The sequence below is a fragment of the Malus sylvestris genome, chromosome 17 (genome assembly GCF_916048215.2).
Source record: "Malus sylvestris chromosome 17, drMalSylv7.2, whole genome shotgun sequence".
Taxonomy (NCBI): domain Eukaryota; kingdom Viridiplantae; phylum Streptophyta; class Magnoliopsida; order Rosales; family Rosaceae; genus Malus; species Malus sylvestris.
In genome coordinates, this window is record NC_062276.1 from 10788979 (window position 1) to 10812948 (window position 23970).

At 37.4% G+C, this 23970-nt stretch overlaps 1 long non-coding RNA gene across 7 annotated transcripts; it reads left to right on the forward strand.

Moving 5' to 3' along the window:
* The first annotated feature begins 438 nt into the window (after positions 1 to 438).
* On the forward strand, positions 439 to 18201 carry LOC126609746 (uncharacterized). 7 transcript variants are annotated; one of them, XR_007618256.1, is made up of 7 exons: positions 439 to 600; positions 715 to 1033; positions 1159 to 1280; positions 1386 to 1483; positions 1576 to 1663; positions 17394 to 17675; positions 17774 to 18201. It is a non-coding gene; the product is annotated as an uncharacterized LOC126609746 (long non-coding RNA). The 7 variants fall into 7 exon arrangements; XR_007618255.1 differs by lacking the exons at positions 17394 to 17675; positions 17774 to 18201 and adding exons at positions 3051 to 3140; positions 4407 to 4796; XR_007618257.1 differs by lacking the exons at positions 17394 to 17675; positions 17774 to 18201 and adding an exon at positions 4407 to 4796.
* The last annotated feature ends 5769 nt before the right edge of the window (positions 18202 to 23970 follow it).

Here is a 23970-nt window from a genome sequence, read left to right on the forward strand (position 1 = left end):
GTCACTCATCCTTTTATAGAGAGTTGCTGCATAGGGTTGCTGGAGAGGATGGCGGAGGACAACCATAAGATGGAAGGGTATTTTGGAAAGAAACATTTGATTCCGGATGGAGGCTTCTCCCCGGAATCCAAATATTAGCTCCATCTCGGTAATTCAATTCCGGGTAATTTCGGAATTCGATTCCGGATTTTAGGTGGACCCCACGCTTTTTTTGATTTCCTATGTGTTAGTAAATGTCGGAATCCTTCCAAAGGAGTGCAATTCCGTTCCCCCCTACTCCTCCCCCGCTTGGTACTTGGTAAACACGCCATAAGCGTTGTTTCGCCTTCTCACCGACTGGGTCTATTGGGCCGCGGTCCACCGAGAAATTTTTTTATAGCCGTTAGAAAGAAAGAGCTCCCTTACATTTAAACCGACGGCTCAGATTCACTCAATTCAAACCTCGATGCAATCAAAACACTACCCTCACAAATCCCTCCGATCCTATCAACAAACGGTCTCTTTCTCTCTCTCTCTCTAGCTCTCTGAGATCTTCGTCTAAAATTCACAACCCTCTCTCTCTAGAACTCGCATTCTTGCTGTGATTCGATTCCATGGAAGGTACTCTCCTGAGTGTCCTCTCTCCCCAATTATTTCTTTATTTATTTATTTAATTTCTCGTTAAATCGTGGAGCGAGTGGTGTAATAATCGCTAATTTTTCCTCTTTAATTCAGATCAAGCGGTGGAAATGTTCCCCAAAACTGCAAAGACTTCGTTCCAAATCATGACTCCAAGCCCTCTTCGACCTCTGAGCAGGTTCCTTTTGTTTTATTTTATTCAATTTGCCCACTTTTTAATTTTTTGAATTACAAGAAAGTGTTGAATTTGAGGTTCGGATTCGATTATTACTGCTTCTTATAGTTTTAATTTTGTTTCCGGTCCAAGAAAATGTAGAAACGGGAAAATTTCCGACTCAATTTCATCCCTCTTTTTTTTGAGTTAGAACTTAAAACCCGATTACAACACGGTTGGACAGTGACGTAAGCGACAAAGGTGGGTAATTTCTGAAATTCTTGGTTTTTTAATCTTTAATTTCTGAAACTTTTCAACTAAACTGTTACATTGTGAATTTCAATTGAGTAGTTGAAGTCAGGCTCTGATTATATCATTATTTTCAGAATGTACTCCTGATAGTCTGATTATATTATTGGTGAGAGTAGCACGTCGAACGGAACTCAACAAGGTTCTCCATGTCAGATGGTCCTTCCAGTTTTCCAGATGATCTCAACTGGCGTATCAGGTATATATAAACCATGAATTTCTGTTTGTTTATTTTGTTTTCATTTCCCCAATCCAATTGATGACTTTGATTACTTCGCCTTCGTGTTCCTGTAATGTCTTACAGGATAGGTTTAAGGACCGGGAATCTTCAGGTGTTGAGATTGTGCCGGTATTATCACAACCCCATGGCTGTTGGACGGGACAAAGTGGTTATATGTGCAGGTAGACTTCACCCCATCCGCCCTAAGTTTCATTCAAAGTGGTTCCGCTTCTGAAGTACAGAATTGATGCTTTCTGTGGTTATACATTTTCAGGCTGGTTTTTCCAGAGCCAAGCAAATTTATAATCCTCTCTCTCCACAGCTGCTGTGCTGTGTTATGCGGGCAGAAGCAGATGACTGAGGTATCCTTACTGTTCTCGTTCACATTTCTCAGTTTGCTTTTGTTACATTTGTTGTCGTTATATTTCAAGTATGCGTGTACTTGTTTATTTGACAATTGGGTTCGTATGAGATCATTTGGCTGAATGTCGATGTACAAGTTTGGTTATGGCCGGACCGGCTGAATCCCTTTTGTCATTTTGCTTGCTCAAAGTTGAACATGGGATTGAAGATAGATATTGTTCTGTGAATATATAACTTCGAAATCGGACAAGAACCTATTCTCAGTGGCGGATCCAGGAAATAATGTTTGGGGGGTTAATAAGGATAGCGCGCGCAGCGCGCAATTTTTTTTTAACAGAAACGACATGCATATCGTCATTTCATACCTGGAGGAAGAAGCTATGGGCGTGGTCAGATATTTACCGACTAGGTGACTCCCTTTGTTACGTTTACAAACAAATATTCTCCTCTTATTGTACATTGATGAACTGTATTGGTGGCTATACGACCATCATCAGTTCACATGAATAAGCCTATTGTTTGGATTTCTGTCGTCATATCCTATCTACCATCGAGACATCTTCGACTTCAGCAAACCTCGGTGCAAACGCATAAGAATATTATGCTGCCATCTTGGTCTTCTTCCTCTAGTTTCCTGCCCTTCTTTGGCCGCAGAATTTTGTACTCGGGTTTAAAATCCTTGTTCAAAGGTCCTGAACGTTCAAACCTGGAGGAAGAGATTGCTTCAACTTGTCGGCCTTCTCGAAATCAAACACACAAAGTGTGTAAAGGTACTTGGAGCACCGAACCTTGAACTTGACAGCATCCTTGGTTCTTTCAGACCTTTCGTCGAACACTTGGTGTGCAGCCAAGGGGTCTCACCAACAGCTCCAAGGGGTCGCACCAGCAGCTCCAATGGGTCTCTACGGTTGTTTCCATGGCTTCCAAGGGGTCGTGTGACCCCATTGACCCCACTGTGGATCCGCCACTGCCTATTCTTGAGTCTTGATCTGCGCCAGACAAGGTGCTACCATTGACTTGTTTACTAGTTTAACTCACAGTTTAGGTGTAAATAATTTGTTGCAACATCACTTATTGTAGTCTTCACCCCGGGGCCGATTTTTGGCCTCTAGGGTTCCTCATCAATAAGAATTTTGCTCTAGGGTTATTCTAAGTTTAAGTAGTAAATATATCTGAAAATGCCGCACGCTTTAATGGTCTTGGACGAAGCCATTTTTTCTTAAGGAAGCAAAGCTGCAAGGCGCACGTTGGAGGGAAGGTTTCTTCATTGGATGATGTTGAGGTCATTGTCTATTTATGTGAAAAAGGTGACATATTCATACTTGCATGATAGGTGTAAACAAAGAAAAAGAAATATGAGTTTTTGGTTTTGTTCTCATGCTTTAGGATTTGAAGAGAGAGCCTTGTCTGATGAAGTCAAGCTCATTACAAATTCCTTTTCGGACCCTGCAGTTCTAAACACCTTTCAGCTGCTAAGTGAGCCTTTTATTTTAATTACTCTCAATTACTTTCGAACTTTCCTTCTCTTTTTAATTGTAATTTGTTGTTTCTGGATTTACAAATGCCGAAGCTTCATCCGAATTGCCCTAGTATGCCTTCTGAAAACTCACTTTATAACTGCTACTTGTTGTGACTATGCTTAGAAACATGCATAGGAGTTAACTGCTAGATAAACAAGATCATGAATGATCTTAGAGACTTAGCAATTCAATGATAGGCTAGGAACCCATATCTGCTAGTCTGCTTTGACTGTACTCTGCGTGAAATTTGATTGCATTGAACTGCTTAAATTTTTTGCAATATGATAGTCTTAGAACTGCCGTGGTTGATGTGAATGAATGAATTGCTGCTGGATGCAGGATCCAATTTTTCTTTATTTGCCTTGCACGTCTTAGATGAAATAGGGCCGCCTTGTATGTCTTGATTGCAACCTGCAAAAGGCCAAAGTTTTTCAATCAATAACCTGTTTTTATCAACTCAGTTTTTCACAATAGAAGTTTCTCCAAGCAAAAATTTACTTTGAAAAGATAAGAATTTTATCCAACAAAACAAATACTTTTTCGAATTAAAAACACACCTAGGCAAACAAAAATTTTATTGCAAACAAGGATTTTCAACTAGTATTATTGAAAGAAAGCAAAACTCAAAGCGAAATGTATTTTTGTTGGATTTTTTTTCAAAGTGTTAAGAAAGTTGGGCTGCCTTCCAATAAACGCTTTATTTATTATGTCTATAGACATGGTAGAAGTCTGATGGTCAACTGATTAGTTTTTTCAGAGTCATTGACTCATGTGTGACATCGTATGATGACTGCAAGTATGGTTTCAGCTTGTGATCATTCACTTTGAATGTGTTACCACTTTACTCAGTGTTGCTCGTTCCAACCGGACTTCAACTTCTATGGAAACAACTTAAACCTTAATTTAAACTACAACACTTTTTGCCCTGGTTGAAACTCTTTTCTAAATTTGATTGTCATGAAACCCCTTAGTTTTCTCCTTGTAGATCTTTGCACTTTCAATATGCCTCATTACGAATTTTGTCTAGCTTGTTGAGTTGCAGTTTACGCTTATCACTAGCAGAATCATAAGCGAAATTTAGCTGTTTGATAGCCCAGTAAACCTTATACTCAAGCTCCATAGGTAGATGACACGCTTTCCCACAAATGAACTAAAAAGGAAACATCCCAATCAGAGTTTTATACGTTGTTCTCAAAGCTTATAGAGCATCGTTTAATTTCAGATTCCAGTCCTTGCAAGTGAAGTAGGATGCGCTTTATCTCTTTGTTGGAGTCTTCAATGTGCCTAGATGTCTGAGGATGATATGCAGTGGCTACACAATGGGTTATCCCATATTTCTCAAGGAGTGCAACAAAAGGCTTATCCAAGAAGTGCTTACCTTCATCGATGATAATAGCTCTTGGAATATTGAAATGCAGATAAATCATACCTTGGAGGAAGTTCAGGACCACTGACCTTTTGTTAGTAGGTGTTCTAATTGCCTAGAACCACTTAGAAACGTATCATATAGCCACAAGAATGTATTGGTCCCCATGGGATGATGGGAATGGTCCCATGAAATCAATGCTCCAAACATCAAATAATTCAACAACCAGAATACTCTGTTGCGACATCTCATTCTGCTTAGACTGAATGCTCACTTGTGGATAACGATCACAAGCTTGACACCAATTATTTGCATCTTTGAAAAGTGAAGTCCAAAACAACTCACTTTGCAAAATCTTAGTCGCTATCCTCTTCGGCTCAAAGTGACCAAACGTATAGTGATGGGCAAATTTCAAAATATGGTGTTAACATTGTGCGCTTTTAGGCGCACACAATGGCGCATACCAAAGAAAAGACCTAAGAGCATAAGGCTCAAGGAGTTCATAGAAGGCCGCCCCGAGCACTCGAGTTGGCTGAGACAAAAATGGAGTTTCCCTCGATTGCATGGAACACGTGAGCAAACTGACAGCTTTATAGCAAAAGCCTCCAAGGGCATAACGACTCAAGTGCCATTTGGATTATGCGGTGGCTCGTAGTAAGCAAGATGCTTAGTATGAGACGTAAAGGTAGTCAAGATAATGCTCGACGAGAAGTGGCAGAGTAATTAAGGTTTGAGTGAGATGCTTGGCTCATTTAGACCTAAAAAGGCATGCCACCCTGACTGGGAAAGGTTCATTCCACTGACGAGAGCTTAGTTAAATAGGTGGAAATGTGTAAGTGAGTTAGTACAAGTTGTTGGCGCATTAAATGCCAATTTGAGAGGCTCAAAGACTGAGAGGCCTATATGAAGAGATTAAGACATGATTTAATATGTGGGTCGGACAATAGAAGAGAAAAAAAGTGATTGTATGAGCTGGGCGCTATTTAGTCTTAAAGCTAATACATTATGAGAATATAGTGGCCATAACCCAATTTTGAGGGGTGAACCCCTTATATCTTTAAGTCCATTTCATTTCAGTCCATATCCTAAGCTTACCCTAAGGGATTTAATTAAGTTTGTTAACCTTACAATTTTGAACGTTCAATCCTTTGTCTGGAAGAATATCGTTCGTCGATTCAAAATTCCGCATACCATACTCATAGATAATGGACCACAATTCATTATCCTTGAAGTCACAGACTGGTACAAGGAACTTGGCATTCGCCACTTCACTTCTACTTCGCAATACATGCAAGGTAATGAGCAAGCAGAAGATTTGGCATCATCTATGGGAAACGCATATGATTTGGTTGTGTATTCTACGCTGTTATCTTTGCGCTATAGTTTATAGTCCACCTGCAAGATGACCAATAGTCTCGAGCCGACACACTGAAGAAGAAGACGAGAAGAGATGATTAGGCTAGCCATTTATGGCAAGAAGATGAATGACATACTTGCTGGTGTTAGAAAGATGAATAAGGTGGGGAGCCTCATCCATGCCCAAGACACCTTACTCCAGGAGAAGCATGATGACCGCCTAGAACAAATCAACCAAACGAATAAGAAGATTGACAACACATCTAAGGGAGGGGCTTGTTCTCCTTTTGGGGATGTTAGAAGCTGGGGGAGGGGGCAAAGATGCATGTGAATCAACAAGAAGCTTAGAGCAGAGGAGGATGCTTGGGACGAAGGGGCGAGAGTTGTTGAGCAAGCACTAAAAGGCTCGACGGGAACCCTGGTCGGCCCTCTCAACCTGAGAAGGACATGGAGAGAAGTTATGGGTAAGAACATAAAAAAAAGTGTGGGATCGGCTTGGAGACATTGAGTGATTATATATCCAAATTCAATAACGAGTTTGCTAGATGCATAGGATGTGATGAGGCAACAACAGATAATGCCCTCATGTGGGATTTGTTGGAGTTGATTTATACTTTTATCTGACTTGGAATCATCCTGACACTTTCAAGGATTTGCTGTGTGAAGTAACCACTTACTCTTGGGTCGAACAACTAAACAAGATGAGAATACAAAGGCAGTAAGGATTGATCGACTGAGCATGTCGGCTAAAGCCAAGCAGGAAGTTGTGTATGACCGCTTGCCAAAAAAAAAAGGTAACCCAAAGCAGATAGTCACCCCGAGCGATATAACAAGTACAAATTATATGCCCCCATGAATATGTCTTAGGGGAAGATGTTCATTCTTGTGGAGCGTCAACTCCCCACTACTTGAATGGTGTAACCTAATTTTCATGGATGGAGAGATAATACTAGGTATTGCCAGTATCACAGAAACCACAACCACTTTACGGACGATTGCATAAATCTCAAGGACGATAAGAAGTGCTCGTTCAACGAGGATGACTCACGAAATACGTAGCTGATAAATTGTCAGCCCAATCGAGCTTTGTTTACGTCGAGTGCCACTGCAAATTGTGATCTGGTAGAAAGGAATGTGATCTACACTTTGTTTGAAAGATCTTCACTTTCGAGGAATTCTAACCGATCTAGGGGCAGTTTCGCATACCTACTTGGTCGTATATGATGCTAGTGATAAAGTTCCCAACCTATGCAGGGGTAGGAATGGTCAAAGGCGATCAAGCGTCGGTAAGGGTGTGATATGCGTCATAAGTAAAAGTGAAGACCGAGGTGACAACCAAGCAATTTAAACGAATGTTTGAAGGTCGCCACACCAGATCCCAGTACTTGTTTAATGGTCTTGATCTCCCTGAATGGACCCTGCAAAGGGCTTGTCGAATAAAAAGAAAAAAATTATTGCAAAAATTATGATAAAGGGGCTGGTCTGGTCTTGTACATTGTAGTTGCGATTGCTGGGTTGACAGCCAAAGAGTCTATGGCTGGTCCAGTTTGGTCAATAAGGGTTTCTCCAGCTCTATCTTTTTTATCCCCGCTCTTCTTAGAGCTGTCGTCATCATCCCTAACATCCAGATCATAATCAAGATGAGTTATCTTCACCTTCTTCTAAAACTCCGCATAGCCTTAGAAGTGAGTTTGTTGGTAAGCTTTTGGCCGGCTACCGTTTGGAGGTAGTTGTCTATATATCCTGACTGCCGATATGGGAGGATTCATCCAAGCCCTTTACTACTCGTTCTCCTTCCTAAAGGCCCGAGCAGTATCTTCAACTTATCCCTAGCTCTAGAAGCTTGGAGTTTCTTTGTGGCAGCTTCGCTCATCTACCACCCCAGGTGCTGGTTCCTTTACTTCAGCCAAACACTTTTCTTTTTTACCGTCTTAACTGTCGTCTTGGCGACCCCAAGCTTTGTCTTTTTAGTTTCCAAGGCATCCTGAAGCCTCCTAGGTCTCGCTCGAGTTAAACACTCAGCTTATTTTTAGAGAATCGGTGTCAGATCATTTGGAATTGAGCAAAGAGAGCATGTACAGGAAAAATACTACGAAAATTAACCAACAAAAGAACGTTTCGTAAGCATAAGGAAGTGAAATGGGAAGAAGAACTTCAGCCGGTAGATCAAAGGCAATGGCAAATTGTTTGTGGGCGTTCCCCTTTGTGCACCCTTAATTCATCCACGATGTTCGCTCCCCGAAGGATCTTCTTGCAAATCTTCATGAAGGAGTCGATATTTTGGGGTGAGGCATCTCTTGAGCGAGATACCATTATGGCGATCTAAGTTGGCCAGTCTCCTAATAACTGGGGCTTCTGGCTCATTTCTAGCTAGCGCTTGATCGAGGATTTGCTTCTGCTAGCGCTTAGAATGGTCTGCACCGACGAAGAAGGCCTTGATCGCTGAGCTGAATGCCTGACCTACTTTCTTTCCCTCATAGCTCGGCGGGTAATCTGCTTGCAAAGTATAAATTAGTTAGAAGTGAGTCCATTCAGACCAGGGACAAATATTGAGAGATCATGCAATTTACCTCTTAGAAGGACAACCGGTTGTAAACAGGAGTCGGTTATGATAACGCTAGTGGAAATTTCTCTAGAAGACAAATAAGTGATGACAACCAACTGAAGCTATTCCTCTTCGGAGCCCAAAACAGTCAATTGCAAAGAAAAAAAAGGGAAATTGTATTTAAGTTAACATACTACGAGACACTAAGATATGAAAGAGGCAAACTATGTTGTTACAAGCTTTATTCTTAAAGCACCTAACAACCTGAGCGTCTATTGCTTCTACCTTAGCTGGGTTTTCCCAGTTGCAACTCATAAGGAAGCATTTATCCTTGTAGGGTTGTTGATTTGATGGGTTATCGGTAAATAGTAAACAAGAGCTGAGCACGTGGTAGAATCAAGCCTGGCCAAGACTGTTTTGTAGTTTATAGTAGTTTTGGATAAGGGCAAGGTGATGGTCGATTTTGAAAAATTGGTGTGGGTTATCACACGGTAGAGGAAGGGGTGCAAAGGAATGCCAGATTTGAAAAACTCAGCAGAAAAGGCCATTCAGTCATGTAGTGGTTGGCTAGGTTTTTCCCTCGAATCGGGGTTGGGAATATGACATTAAAAGGGATGCTATACTAACGTCTTAACTCTTCTAACTAAGCACCTGTGACCGAACCTGAGACTTGTAATGCGCATTGCTCGGATGCATTGGGCAAGCCTACACCTCCCATTTGGTGAGGTTTATCAAGTCAACATAGTGCTCCAATAGTCTATCGGGTTTATCGGGCATTCCTCAAGAACAGACGCAGTAGGAGAATTCGTCAAGTCCACTATTGGCAGTTAGGTTTGTGGCCGATGAGGAGGAATAAAGGACGACCCAATCAAAGGCTCATCAAGCGTCTAGAAAGAATTGACAAAATTGGTGGAGTTGGCCGTTTCGCTACTAACTGACTGATCTTTAATTATGCCATTATGATACGCAACAGAACGATCGGCCAATTAAAAGATAATCAATATCAGATTTGGTTCTCCTTAACCCAATCGCCAAAAATAGTATAAGACATTAAATTAATAATACTAGCTTGTCCAGTAAAATTGCACTGCATTGTTCCGTTAGAATCACTTTCTCGAAGTCCACAAGTTTCTTCTTGTACAACATATCCTTCAAAAAAATTGCATATGAAGGAATCATCTTTATAGCATCCAACATGTTGATTTAAACATTCATCAATGGTTGCATGAAGTCCTTCAATTGATGATCTTTGAAATTCGATTTTAACCTCTCGGGGTATGGAAGAGGTGGTTCATAAACACGCCAGGGGTATGAAATTTGCGAAGGACAACTTCCCTTCCCATGAACTAGAGTTTCTTTACATTCTTAACGGTGGTATATCCATGCTTGGCTGCCAAGTTGTTAAGCTGGCAGAGTGTCGCAGAATTACTTGGAGAACAAATTAGTCAGCGCCCAACTTCTGAAGTACGCTTTTGAGGGGTAAGCTGACAAGGGAGATTATGGAGTGGGTTGAAGCAGAATCGGAGCCCAAGGTTGATGATGTGCTCTAAAATGTAGCACCAATATCTTTTGATGAATGATTGCACAAATGGAGAACAAAAGTAATATCCCTCATTTTCCTTTTTGTTGGCTGCTCTCTCCTCACTTTGAAACCAAAAGATTGGTGCCTTATAAACAAAAGGCAACAAATTTTTGTTTATAAGGCCAAACAAATAGGCTGCTGGGCTTATAATATTGAAAGGCTCAATAAGAATGAGTTACCAAACAAAAGTAGCAACAAACTAGTACCTGAACGTGTTTATGATCCCCCGCTTCCATACCCCAAGAGGTTAAAACCAAAGGTCAAATCAACTTACCATTGTTGGATGCTATAAAGAGGATTCTTCATATGCAGAATTTTTTAAGGACACACGTCAAGAAAGTGATTTTAATGGAACAATGCAGTGTAGCTTTACTGCACAAGCTACCACCAAAAAAGAAAAATGCAGGGAGTTTCACTATCTCTTGCATATTGTGAATTCTAATTTTAAACATGCTTTAAGTGATCTAGGTGTTAGTATTAATTTTAGCGATTGGATCAAAAAGAACTAAATCGTACATCAATTATCTTTCAATTGGCTAATCGTTCAGTTGAAGGTTTAATCATCAAAGTTGACAATGACTATGAACAGTCAACTGGCAATGGCACAGCCAACTCCACCGATTTTGTCAATTCTTTCAAGACACTCGATGACCCTCTGATCAGGTCGTCCTTTATTCCTCCTTATCGGCCACAAACACATAGTAGACTTGACGAATTCTCCCATTGCGTCTGCTCTTGGCGAAGGGTTTACCTCCGATTGTCGTGAAGAAGACTTAGTGCACTATGCTAACTTGGAACACCTCAGCAAAATGGGAGATGTAGGCTTGCCCAACGCATTTGAGCATTACGCATTACAAGTCCTCTAGGTTTAGTCGCAGGTGCCAAGTTAGAAGAGTTGAGACATTGGTATAACATCCATTTTAATGTCATCCTCTAAGCCCCGATTGGAAGGGAAAAACCTAGCTAACTGCCACACGGTTGGGTGGCTTTTTCTGCTAAGCTTTTCAAATCTGGTGTTTGGTTACCTTTGTCGGTTTTTCAAAGTCGACCCTTGCCTTGTCTGACACTACAATAAACTATGAAACAATCATAGCCAGGTCGAATTCTGCCACTTGCTCGACACTTGTTTACTATTTGCCGACAACCCATCAAATAAGAGCTAGTTTCTTACGAGTGGCAACTGGGAAAGCTCGGCTAGGTAGAAGCGACAGACACTCGGGTTGCTAGGTGCTTTAGGAATAAAGGTTGTAACAACATAGTCTGCCTCTTTCATATCCTAATGTCTCGTAGTATGTTATGAGTTTTCAAACTTAAATACAACTTCTCCTTTTTTTTTTCTATGTAGTGTAAGATGTAATCTGAAAATCAACAAGTTACTAGAATCACAGATAAAACAAATATAACTACAATAAACCAATCAAACAATTAAAAGGGAAATAAACTTATCTTCCGAAGTGGAGGAAGAAGAAGAAGCCATGACTGCTAGGGTTTCAAGGAGGAACTTCTACACTCTAGCAGCCGAGATTCCTTGTGCACAAAAATAGGGTTTTGCACTAGAATAGGATGATGTTGTGAGTGCAGGGACCTCCTAATATATAGACGCTCATCCCTTTAATCCAGCCTATTAACTGATTAAAGGGATATTCCATATCAATTAGGATTTCATTATAGTCCTAAATGGTAACGAACTCTTTGTCAACTAAATAAGGTTTTCATAATTAATTGCACTAAATAAGGACTCCTAAACCTAACCAAATAAGGCTCCATAATTTTCTCAACCATTAACTCGGATTGACCAAGTTACTGTATGTCAAGAAACAGTAAGCACATGTTCTTTGACACTCACAACTTACATTCTCCCACTTGAGTGTCCAAGAACATGATCCTTATTTGGCTAAGTGGTAGGTGATCACTGAGTCCCACAAAATTTGCAACTATACCTTTAACAACTTGTCACTAGTAGTTTAAATATTAGATTATAGAAAATAACATGTAATTGCTTCTACATGTTTACTCTATTACCACGAATATCAAATTACGAGCACAATGTTGCTTGACATCATTCGTTAAATTCAGGTTGATAAGCAAAAGATCAACTCCTGAACTGAGCCTCATGCAAGCATGGCTCATATTTTCTGTCAATTTATAATATAATAAGAGGACAAGTAAAATATAACATACTATTTACAAAATTAGGACCTCTTATTAAACTTATGAACAAAACTTAAACAAAAACTCTTAAAATATCAGCCACTAACACTTCAAATTTTAAACACAAAAGGTAATCTCTTACTCCCACTGATTAAAAGAGACAAAATTATATAAATTATTATTACTCCCACTGATTAAGAGAGTAAAAAAAAAACTTTGTAAATGTCTACAAAATGAAATAGATACCTTTCCAATACTCCCATTAGCAAGACATTAGTCATGGGATCTAAAACATAAAATTTGTGAGCTCAACATCTTTATTCCAGATATCTGTAGGGAAGTGACTATTGTGACTGAAAAACTATACAAAATCATTTGGTCCGTTTTGTTCATCTAACATTTGACAGAAATAGAAAACTTTAACGGAACGTTTTCTGATTGCATCAAAAGCATATAATTCCAGAATCATCTTTGGACAGAAACTAATTATATTAGGTTTGCATAGCTAAAACACAAAATACAAGGGCAAACATATATAACTTCAACACTTTTGAGCAGATGAAGTATATGCAATCTTGTCAATTTCATGTTTCACTATACATTGATTTATATTTGTACTGAATAAGAAAACACTTTTGAGCAGATTAATTATTCATCAATAACATATAAATCACAAGTCCAATTTCTTGAACAACATATAAGAATTAATAAGTAAAACACTTTTGAGCATAATATACTCATTAACCCTTCTTGAATTTCCTACAAGATTAGTTGCATATGTAACAAATAAAATATAAACAAGTATGATAATGTACGTTTTATCTACCAAAACTATGATCATTAAAAGCATGCAAAATTGATGAGTGTGAAGCCCATAATACATTATTTCTCCCACTTGGGCAAACACTCAAAATTGCAAGATTAAACACTAGAGAAAGTGGTTTTCATATAACAAAATATAGGCTAGTTGAATAAATAAAGATAGTATACACGATCCATTATATAATATAAGATGACAAATTTTTACAAAGTTTGGAGTTAGAAAATCTATCAAAATGGTAATCAAATAGGACACGTTGCAAGGTATGCAAAATTGCAGTAGTATTTCCCAAGCTCTACCACAATTTCAGATTTAATCATAATTTAAATAAAACCAATTTACAATCTTTAATATGCTCAAAACACAAAAAAAAATTTCTTAAATAAATTTGTTGAGTCACAAAATAGTTGGTTTGGACATAATAAACCAATCTATATGTATCAAAATTAGGCTTATATAAGGAACAATATCTCAACATTATTAATCGATCTAAAAGTGACAAGTGATTAGATAAACCAATGGCTACAAAATTTATTTTAGTGTATGAGAGAAGACCCACATATGTGTTAAATATTAGATCATAAATTAAAATGAAACCTAATAAGAGAATCCAAACTCAAAATTTATGTTTTAATTCTAAAACAAAGTCGATTAAAGTAAACACATAGATATCTCAACAACATCAATTTTTTTAATAATAATTTTAATCAAATTTAGAACTCACAGAAAATTAAGGAAAAAGATTGGCAAATTTACCTACTCATTCTTGATTCTGCAAGATTCATCATGGAAGTAGTGAGTTGTGGAGGATCGAACCAACTCCAAATTGCATGATTGTTACACCTTTGGGCAGAAACTAATCATGCAAAGAAAATACCTGCATAGCTAGCCAAAACATAAAATACACAAAATACATATAGCTTCAACAGCTTTGGCTAGATGAAAATATGTTAGAAGTACTTTATGATTTGCTATAATACTAATTTATAATTGGTGAGTGATTTCCTGAAATTCCCATTGGGACAAAGTATTCACCATATAAATTAGAATTCTGATTTTTCAGAATAATCCTTTAGAACAATATTAAATAACCGTTTTGTTGGATATTCAATGATTCTCAAAAGATTCAATCAGACGCAAAAGTATGTCGTTGTTGACATTGAACAATAGAGTTCTCGAAAGAGGAAACATGGTTATTCAGTTGTTCGATAGGGACCAAAATGATCAATTAGTAAACTGATGCCACTTTCCAATTTTCTCTCAAAAGACAATTATCATCATAATCAGAATTGATGACCAAACAAAACATTGGTTTAAGCAAAACAAACCAATACATCTTTAAATCAAAATTTAATCAGTGTTGTCTATAAAATTCAATAGTGTTGATAATTTGCATAAAATAAGGACATATTGGAACCATAAACTTGTATAATAACCGGTACCAATAGATGTGCACAAATCAGTGAAACAATATCACATAACAAAACTAGTTTTGAAGTACCAAAAAATTCAGCAGTACTATTTTAGTGTGCAAATTCACCAAACACTCAATTCTCTTTAGATTGTCATGAAAATTTTTTTTAGGTATGAACTAGACATATATGACTACTATTTTGCAAAATTTCATGATTTTTTTTAAAATCTTATAAGTGAGCCAAAAATGAATTTGAAAAGAGAGGTGCTGCAGAAACAGCAGAAAATGTTCAGTACATACCTGAGATTACAAATTCACCAAATATTCATTGTTCAACTGATTTGGATCAGAATTTTCAGACATAAAGTAAACATAAAAATCTGTTATTTCCCAAAATTTCATAATTTTTGAGATTTTACAAGTGTACTAAAAACAAATTTGAAATAAGTTGTGCTGCTGAAACAACAGAAATTCTGCAAAACATACCCGAGTCTAAATAATTCACCAAAACTTCAATCTTCCTCCAATGTGTATGAAAATTTTCAGAAATAAAGTAGACATGTAAATTTATTGTTACCCAAAATTCCATGAGTTTTTCGATTTTAAAAGTGGGTTAAAGTAAAATCGAAATGGAATTTGCTGCAGAAACCGCATACATTCTGCAGGACAGTCCCGAGATTAAAAATTCACCAATAATTCTTTTTCAAACCAATGCTCTTCAAAATTTCCAGATTTGAAATAAATATCTCAATGTATATCATACTAAAATTTCATGAATTTATGAGTCACATAGATATGTCAAAATAATATCACAAGCAGACTATTCTGCGAAAGTCTGCAGAATTCCAGCAATATGGTATCAAACTTAAAAAATTTACCATAAATCCATTTCTTGTCTAGAAACGTGAAAAAAATACCAAAGTCTACAATCCATTTGATATTATGACATGATCAAATTTCATAAAATTTGGAGTTATGAAAAATCTATCAAAATCAGAGACTAAAATAGAACAAATTGCAAGGTATGCTAAACTGCATGAACATAGCTAGTCTTGTTTTCATAACTTTACTAAAATTTCATTTTTCTTTTAAAATAACATTTAGCATGTCCATTGTGATATATCAAAATCTCCTTTTAAGATAGAAAACAATTTAAAAGTGACACCAAAATGGCCACGGCATTAATATGTGTATATAGATCAAGCTCCTTACGACGCAAGATTTGAGAATTGAAAGGGATCTCAAACCTTTCTAATTCCTGCAGAATGAGTTCACACATTCATCTAAGCTATGAATGAACATGTGTGCCTGCATAAAACATGTTAGTGTCATGGTATCCAAATTCAGAATTTTAAATCATGAAAATCCTATACAATGGCTCACCCACGAAGTCAGTATCCATAAGGTTAATTCAATCCATCAACTCAAAATAATTTCAAAAGGTTGCTTTAGACAACAACAAAAAATATGAGCAAACTTACTAATTTTACTTCCGTTGGGTCAAAATTTATTCTCACCTTTGAACGGGATATGCTCACTAGGGTTTTGGGCGAGCCCTAGGAAACCCAACACTAACACTACCAATCAAATTAAAGCAAGATATGCAAATCTCGTAAAGCTCAACCCATAATAAAGCATGGCAAATAATTCATTATGCAAGACTTGGCAGCAAGCTTTTCATAATGGGGTTCAAGCTCGATGCATAAACCCTAGTGCATGGGTAATGAACCATGGCAGCATACTAGAGCTCTCTGATCCTTCAACCAAACAGATTTACTCCATCGGAGATATCATGTGATAGAAAAGGAATACTAAAAACTACAAAATCTTTGGAATAATGTATCTTTCACCCACCATACATCTTATGTATAAATATGTCGTATGATGTAACTTGACATCTAAATCATAAAGTTAATTGAACATGTTGGTCAACAGTCATTCACAAAATAAATTTTGCCATGAATCTTTGTGATTCATGCCGCAAAACTGTAGTTAGAAAAGCAATTACAAAAATATTCTAAGATTAAGCGGAAGCCTCAGGATCCACAAGTAAAAGACATTTAAACAAAACAACAAATAATTATGCCTTTAATTTGTTAAGAATTTGTTCAAACTGATTACCAATAATCCGAACCCCCAAGCTTTGCAAATTCCCTAGCAGATTTGTATCAATATATTCAAAACCAACCATGATCGAAATTATGAATTCTAGGCGAGTTGAGAGGCTTTGATACCACATGTAAGATGTAATCTGAAAATCAACAAGTTACTAGAATCACAGATAAAACAAATATAACTACAATAAACCAATCAAACAATTAAAAGGGAAATAAACTTATCTTCCGAAGTGGAGGAAGAAGAAGAAGCCATGACTGCTAGGGTTTCAAGGAGGAACTTCTACACTCTAGCAGCCGAGATTCCTTGTGCACAAAAATAGGGTTTTGCACTACAATAGGATGATGCTGTGAGTGCAGGGACCTCCTAATATATAGACGCTCATCCCTTTAATCCGGCCTATTAACTGATTAAAGGGATATTCCATATCAATTAGGATTTCATTATAGTCCTAAATGGTAACGAACTCTTTGTCAACTAAATAAGGTTTTCATAATTAATTGCACTAAATAAGGACTCCTAAACCTAACCAAATAAGGCTCCATAATTTTCTCAACCATTAACTCGGATTGACCAAGTTACTGTATGTCAAGAAACAGTAAGCACATGTTCTTTGACACTCACAACTTACATGTAGTTGACTGGCCTGGACATATCTCTTTCTCCGATGAGGAAGAGCTTCAGTTGGTAGCCATCACTTCTTTATCTTCTAGAGAAATTTCCACTACCTTTATCCCAATCGACTCTTGTTTATGAGCCTTCTAAGAGGTAAATTGCATAGTCTCTCAATACTTATCCGTGATTTGAATGGACTCACTTCTACTTGTTCATTTCTAACTCTTTTGTACTTTGCCAAACAGATTGTCTATCGAGCTATGGGGAAAATAGTAAGTTGCCAAGAATTGGTCGGTGTAGAGCACCCTTCCAAGCACTAGTCGAAGCAAATCCTTAGCTCATTTGAGAATAGAAGGGTCAGGTTCGACCGCTATGATGGTAGCTCTCACTCACGTGACGTCTCTCTCTAAGAGATCGACCTTATTTCTAAAGAATTTGCAAGGGCTTCGCAGATGAGGTAGGGGTGCGCCGAGGGGAATGCCTACGAGCAAGTAGCTCTTGTACTTGCCTTTGATCTGCAGGCTAGAGTAAGTTCTTCTTCCCATTTCATTTCCTTATGCTTACGAAACATCTTTTCCTTGGTTAATTTTCATAGTCTTTTCCCTTGCATGCTTTTTTTGCTCAGTACCGGGGGCTCTGACATCTCTTCTTCGAAAAGAAGCTGAGTGTCCAACTCGAGCTAAACCTAAGAAGCTTCAAGATGCTTAGGCAGCTAAGGAGATAGAGCTTGAGGCAGGGATCAACTCCACAAAGTAACTTCACTTCAAATTTCCATCTTCATCAATGTAATCACAGGCCTGAGCATTAAGACTAGTAGGTGGAATCTGGAGCATCTTAGCAGACACTGGAGAAAAATCCATAGTCCTGTTGTTACTCCAAAATCTTTTGGCAAACTCTGAAACATGACTTATAAAAAAAAATATTTTAATTGAGAAACTTTTTTTTTTTCTTTTCTCACTTTTCAATATATACTATTAGATCAATTCTTTGGATCTTTTTTTTTTCTTCAAACAAAATGAACAAAAATAGAATCAGACCAATTCCCTAAATGCCTTTCTGGATATTCTTTAATGTCTTGTTTATTCATGAAAGAAATCGAAAAATTTCTTGGGAATCCTACAAGATCCATTCGTTCTTTTTTCTCTGATAGATGGTCATAACTTCATTTGGGTCCGGAAGTTTGCTTATGGCGACTAGCTTCTACCGCTAGCACTTGGACTTGGTAGCTTGGTAGCTTCCACACTTAGGCCATCTCCAACCGAAGGGTCCAGAGGGCCGAAAATAGCCCTAAAACCGTCTCCAACCGAGGGCTAGGCCAGAGGGCTCTGGAATCTGGGAGGGCCCCACGGGATCGGAGAGGGCTGGAGGGCTGGAGGGCTGGCTGCTTTCGGCCAGCCAGCCAGCCCCGGGCTGGCTTATTTTTTTTTTAATGTTTTCTATTGCTGTCGGTTAAAACCGACAGCATTAAAGAGGTTTTATTTATTTTTTAATAGTTCTACTATTAGTGTCAGTTATAACCGACACTAATAGTTTGAATGTTTTTTAATATAACGGCTAGTAGCCGTTGTATTATTAGGCTTTTTTTTTTTTTAATGAATTTAAACTTTTTTTTCCCTTTTTTTTCCTTTTCATATTAATCAAATTTTGTTTCATATTTTTTTTCAATTTTATTTTACAAAATTTGTTTCAATTTTTTTTTAAATTCTATTTTTTTCCTATAACTTCTATTTTACAAAATTTGATTCATATTTTTTTTCCTATAACTTCTATTTCACAAAATTTGTTTCATAATTTTTTTCAATTCTATTTTTTTCCTAGGCCATTTATACAACATTAAATTAAATTAAGTAACATGAAACAACATTAAACAATATGAAATAACATTAAATAACATTAACCAACATACAAATTATACAACATAAAAAAACATTTAACAACATGAAACTTAAACAACATTTTTAAAAACATTTAACAACATAAAACTTAAAAGCCTACTCCATGCTTCTTTTGGCCCAAAGATGTGCAACAAGATCCTGTTGTAGGTACGTATTTGTGGCACGAGAACGTATCATTCTATAGCGCTTCATATACTCATTTATAGAGATACTACCAGTTCTTGGATTGAAAGGCAAATTAGGCCCATCATATATTTTTGCTAGAGCCCTTCTTGACCTATTTGGATCTTCTTGGTCATCATCGGACTCTCCATCAATATACCTATCTCGCTCATCCTCCACTATCATATTGTGTAATATGATGCAAGACATCATGATGGAGTTCAAATTTTCTCGACTCCACCCTCTTGCCGGTTCGCTAATAATCTTCCACCGTGCTTGTAGAATACCGAAAGCTCTCTCAACATCTTTCCGGTATGCCTCTTGATGTAAGGTAAACAACTTTTCTGCATCATTCCTAGGGTTTGGAATTGCTTGGACAAGTGTCGCCCACTTTGGGTAGATGTCATCTGCCAAGTAATACCCCATATTGTATTCACGGCCGTTGATGTAGTAGTCAAGTTGAGGTGCTTTACCTTCCGTCAAGTTATTGAAGAGGAGTGAACGCCCAAGAACTGTAATGTCATTTTGGGATCCAGGGACTCCAAAGAAAGCATGCCAGATCCATGTCTCATATGAGGCAACTGCCTCTAACACAACAGTTGGCTTTCTCGACCTTCCGCTAAAGCTTCCTTGCCATCCAGTGGGACAGTTCTTCCAATCCCAATGCATGCAGTCTAATGACCCTATCATGCCCGGAAACCCACGGTCTTCAGCTTTGTGAAGGAGCCGATTCAGATCTTCTTGATTTGGCTCTCGGAGGTACTCGTCTTTGTAAACATGAACAATTGTGTTACAAAATTCTTCAAGAGTATCAAGGCATGTAGACTCAGACATACCATAGGTTTCATCCATCGAATCAGCTGAGGAGCCATATGCCATCATTCGGAGTGCAACAGTAACCTTCTTATGAGGTGAGAAACCAGGGCGGCCTGCTTTGTCCCGCTTCTGTCGAAAGTATGGATTGACCTGCTGGACATCACGAAGTAAACGCTCGAAGACATGACGCCTTATCCGGAAGCGACGTCTGAAATCCTCTTCTGTGTACACCGAGTCGGGGTTGAAGTAGTTGTTCATCAGATTGGCATGCGCCATCGCTCTGTTTCGTGGTTTGTAAGAGCGACTAGCAACAGAGCCACCCCATTGAGGTTGTTCCTCAGTTGGCTGACACACCATGGCCGCAGCCATGGCTGCTGCCATGTTTTGTGTGTTGCGCCTTACTTGAGCTTCTTCATCAGACTCCTCATCTTCTTGTCTCATTTGCGCCCATTTTGCTTCCAATTTGGAATTGGATGAGGACCCCCAATTAGAATTGGATGAAGATCCAAAGTTGGAATTCATTGCAAACTTGAATTGAAAGAGATTGAATTGCAAGAGATTGAATTGAAATAGATTGAATTTAAAGTTGTGTGAATTATAGCCCAATATCCACCCTATTTATAGCAAAAAAAATTCAAATCCAACGGCTAGCTGACGTCAGCATGATGTCAGCTACCAACGGCTAGCTGACATCATGTTGACGTCACCTAGCCGTTAGATTTGAATTTAAATTGTAGTTTTTAAATAATAAATTATGTTTGGCCCTATGGCCCTTTGGCCCTCGGTTGGAGACGGTTTTTTGTGACAGGGCTAAAACGAGCCCTTTGGTCCTCTAGCCCTCGGTTGGAGACGGAGGCAAATATGGCCCTGTATTGTTCATTAAAATATTAATATCTTGGAGAATCTTGGAGGGCCAGAGGGCTCAAACGAGCCCTCTGGCCAGCCCTCGGTTGGAGATAGCCTTAGTAGTCGCCGTCTCTTTGGCCGTTGACTCTGTAGTAGTAGTTGACCAGTCTAAACCAGCCATATACTCTTTAGTCGCCTGCTCAGCAATCACAGTTGCAGTCAACTAGAGCAGACTAACCCCCTCAACATAATTTTTGTGCTTTTAATTTTTAAGTGTTTTGTGGCAAAACGAAAAAAAATTTAAGTTTGTAATAAATTTTTCTTTTTGTTGAACAAGGCCTTTTAGGGGTCTGATGTGGTAGAAACTAACACATAAATTAAACTCTATAAATTATTGTAGTACGAGTAAGTAGGGATCGTTCTATTCTGGGGATTAGAAGGGATGCTAATCAACACAAATTAAACTTATAAAACTGAAAACTAAGTTAAACTAACAACAAAACAATGACTGGGGGGGGGTTTAACCGAATTTAATTAAAACAAAAGTAAATGCCACCAAGTAAATTCAGTTGTGAATGAAATATGGATGAAAGTATAGCTAAAGGATTCTCCACACATGAAACATATGCATACAAATCGATTTCTAGTTATTCTTCCTATAAACCATGAATGATAATGCCCTAAATTAACCGTGAATAACACTAATTAACTCTCAGATTTTCCTAAGTTCATTGAATTGGACTTAGCGATGCAACCAAATTATTCTTCTCAAGTTCCCTAACTATGAAAAGCATGATAAAGATATATCTCAAAGATCATTAAGTTCTGTGAAAATCATAAGCATTGACAAAGCATTCATAACTATGAAAAGTATGATACTCTTGCCAATAATTTACTTAACTCAATCATGACTAGTGACTTTTACTACTTACAAATATAAGTTCATAACGATTAGGTGGAATTCCCTTATATTCTAGCATCAAATCCCTGCATGCAAACTAAGTATGCATCCTTAATAAACATACAAGAATAAGTTCTCTATAAAGCAGATAAGTAAATCGTATTCATGTTTTATGAAACAATAACTGGATGTAATCAATTTATATAAAACATATGATCATGGCCTTGAATTCACCTCTAGCTAAAAAGAAACTTAGTTACACATGTTCATCATAACTGAAAAACAATCTAAAATAAACATTGAAACTTAAAACAAAGATAGAAAGAACTCTAAAAATTCTAGCAACTTCAATGGATGAATGGTAGGCGCAGCACCCCCTAAATCGTTGTAGGAATTTCATATATAGGGGGGAATGGCTGAATCCAAGGAGGAAAGGGTTTTGGCATTTTGAATTATTTTAGGACTCTAAGAATCAGGTAAAGAGTGTTGGAATGTGACTAGAATTCCTCCTTGCAACTGGAGATAAGATAAGATAAGATAGAATAAGATAAGATAAGATGAGATAAACATAATGATGGATAAGATAAGATAATGTTCCTCTCCAACTAGGATTCCTCTTTCTTGTGCAATTCTTTGTCTTCCAAGCCTCAACTTTAATTTCTCCAATTTTTAGCACATATCTAGCACCATTTAAACACCAAAAACGTTCAGCCCATATGCTATCCAATCCAAGTCCAAAACTGCCCCAAATTGCTCCATTTGGCTATTTATTGTCATCTTTACCAACTGGACCTACAATAATATGAAAATAACTTAAATTACCAAAATAAATAGAAATTATCTAAGTAAATGCAAAGAAATAAGATAACAAAGTCGCATAAATATGCTCCTATCAAATTCCCCTACACTTAACTTTTGCTAGTCCCCAAGCAAAACAAAAAAAACAAAACAAAACCTAAACCTTCCAACAATTGTCTTAGGGATTTCCAATGAAACATGACATGTTAAAAATCATTACTTACATAGATTTTAGCCATCCTTACTCTTGAGCTTATACTTAACCGCAGTAACCACTCACTAGCTCGCATTTAATCAATTAAAACAACATTTAAAAGTAGTAACATGCCTTAGAGAATTCACTCAATTCCTCACTGGATATACTCTCTATTTTCGCACAGATTTTTTGACTACACTCCCTTTACTAAGTATATGTGAGAAGATTGATGTAAATATGTAGACTAGCACTCACATATGTTAAACCTACAATACATAAGCAAGGGATAAGGCTTTTTGGCTCTGGTGGTAACTAAACAACTTCATCTTGTTATTTGTTATGCAATCAATTTTATGCTTTGAACGAAACAGGCATGAGTTATAGTATTTAGAACTAAAATGATGAAAAAGCATTCTACGTAGCAACCAAGCAAAGAAATAATGAGATCATGCAACAACTTTAGAAAACAAGAATATCACAAATTAATAACTCTCCAAACAAAGAATAGGCTCAAGTCTCACAGGGTTGTAGCGTTAGTTTGAGTTTCTTCCTTCAAACATGTTACAAAAACTGATTTTTTTTTCTTCATGATTACATGTGAATTCGTAAATAACAACTACAACTAAGTATTAACCAAAGAGCATATCAAACTTCTACCCATGTTTGTAACTTTCTTTAACAGTCATACAATTAAAAACCAAATCCTCATCATTGTGTTGGAAGGTACCCTAAAACACACACAAGCAACAAAAATGACTCTTTTTGGTATTTTCTCAAGCATTTTCGATTTTTTTTCTTCAAAATTTTGTTATATGACACACAATAAAACACTTTAAAATAGTGAATAACAATATTAATAGTGATAGATGGTGAAATTCGAAGAGAAATCATGAAAAGCAATCTGTTTACCCCCCACACTTAAACCAAACATTGTCCTCAATGTTTTAAAAATAAACTTAAACAAGAAAGCAACAAAAGATAACTAGCAAACAAAACAATCATGGCAAAGTAAAAAAAATAAAGAGAAGGGTAAAAGAGAGCAAATCTGGTTGTAGGAGCTGGAAAGTCCATGGTCTTTTTATTTGAACACATGGGTTGCCTCCCAAGAAGCGCTTGCTTTAATGTCTTCCAGCCGGACGATACCTCCATTTAATCCTCACTAAGACCAATGGCATGGAGTTGATCATTGAATGGAAGGTGATACTTAA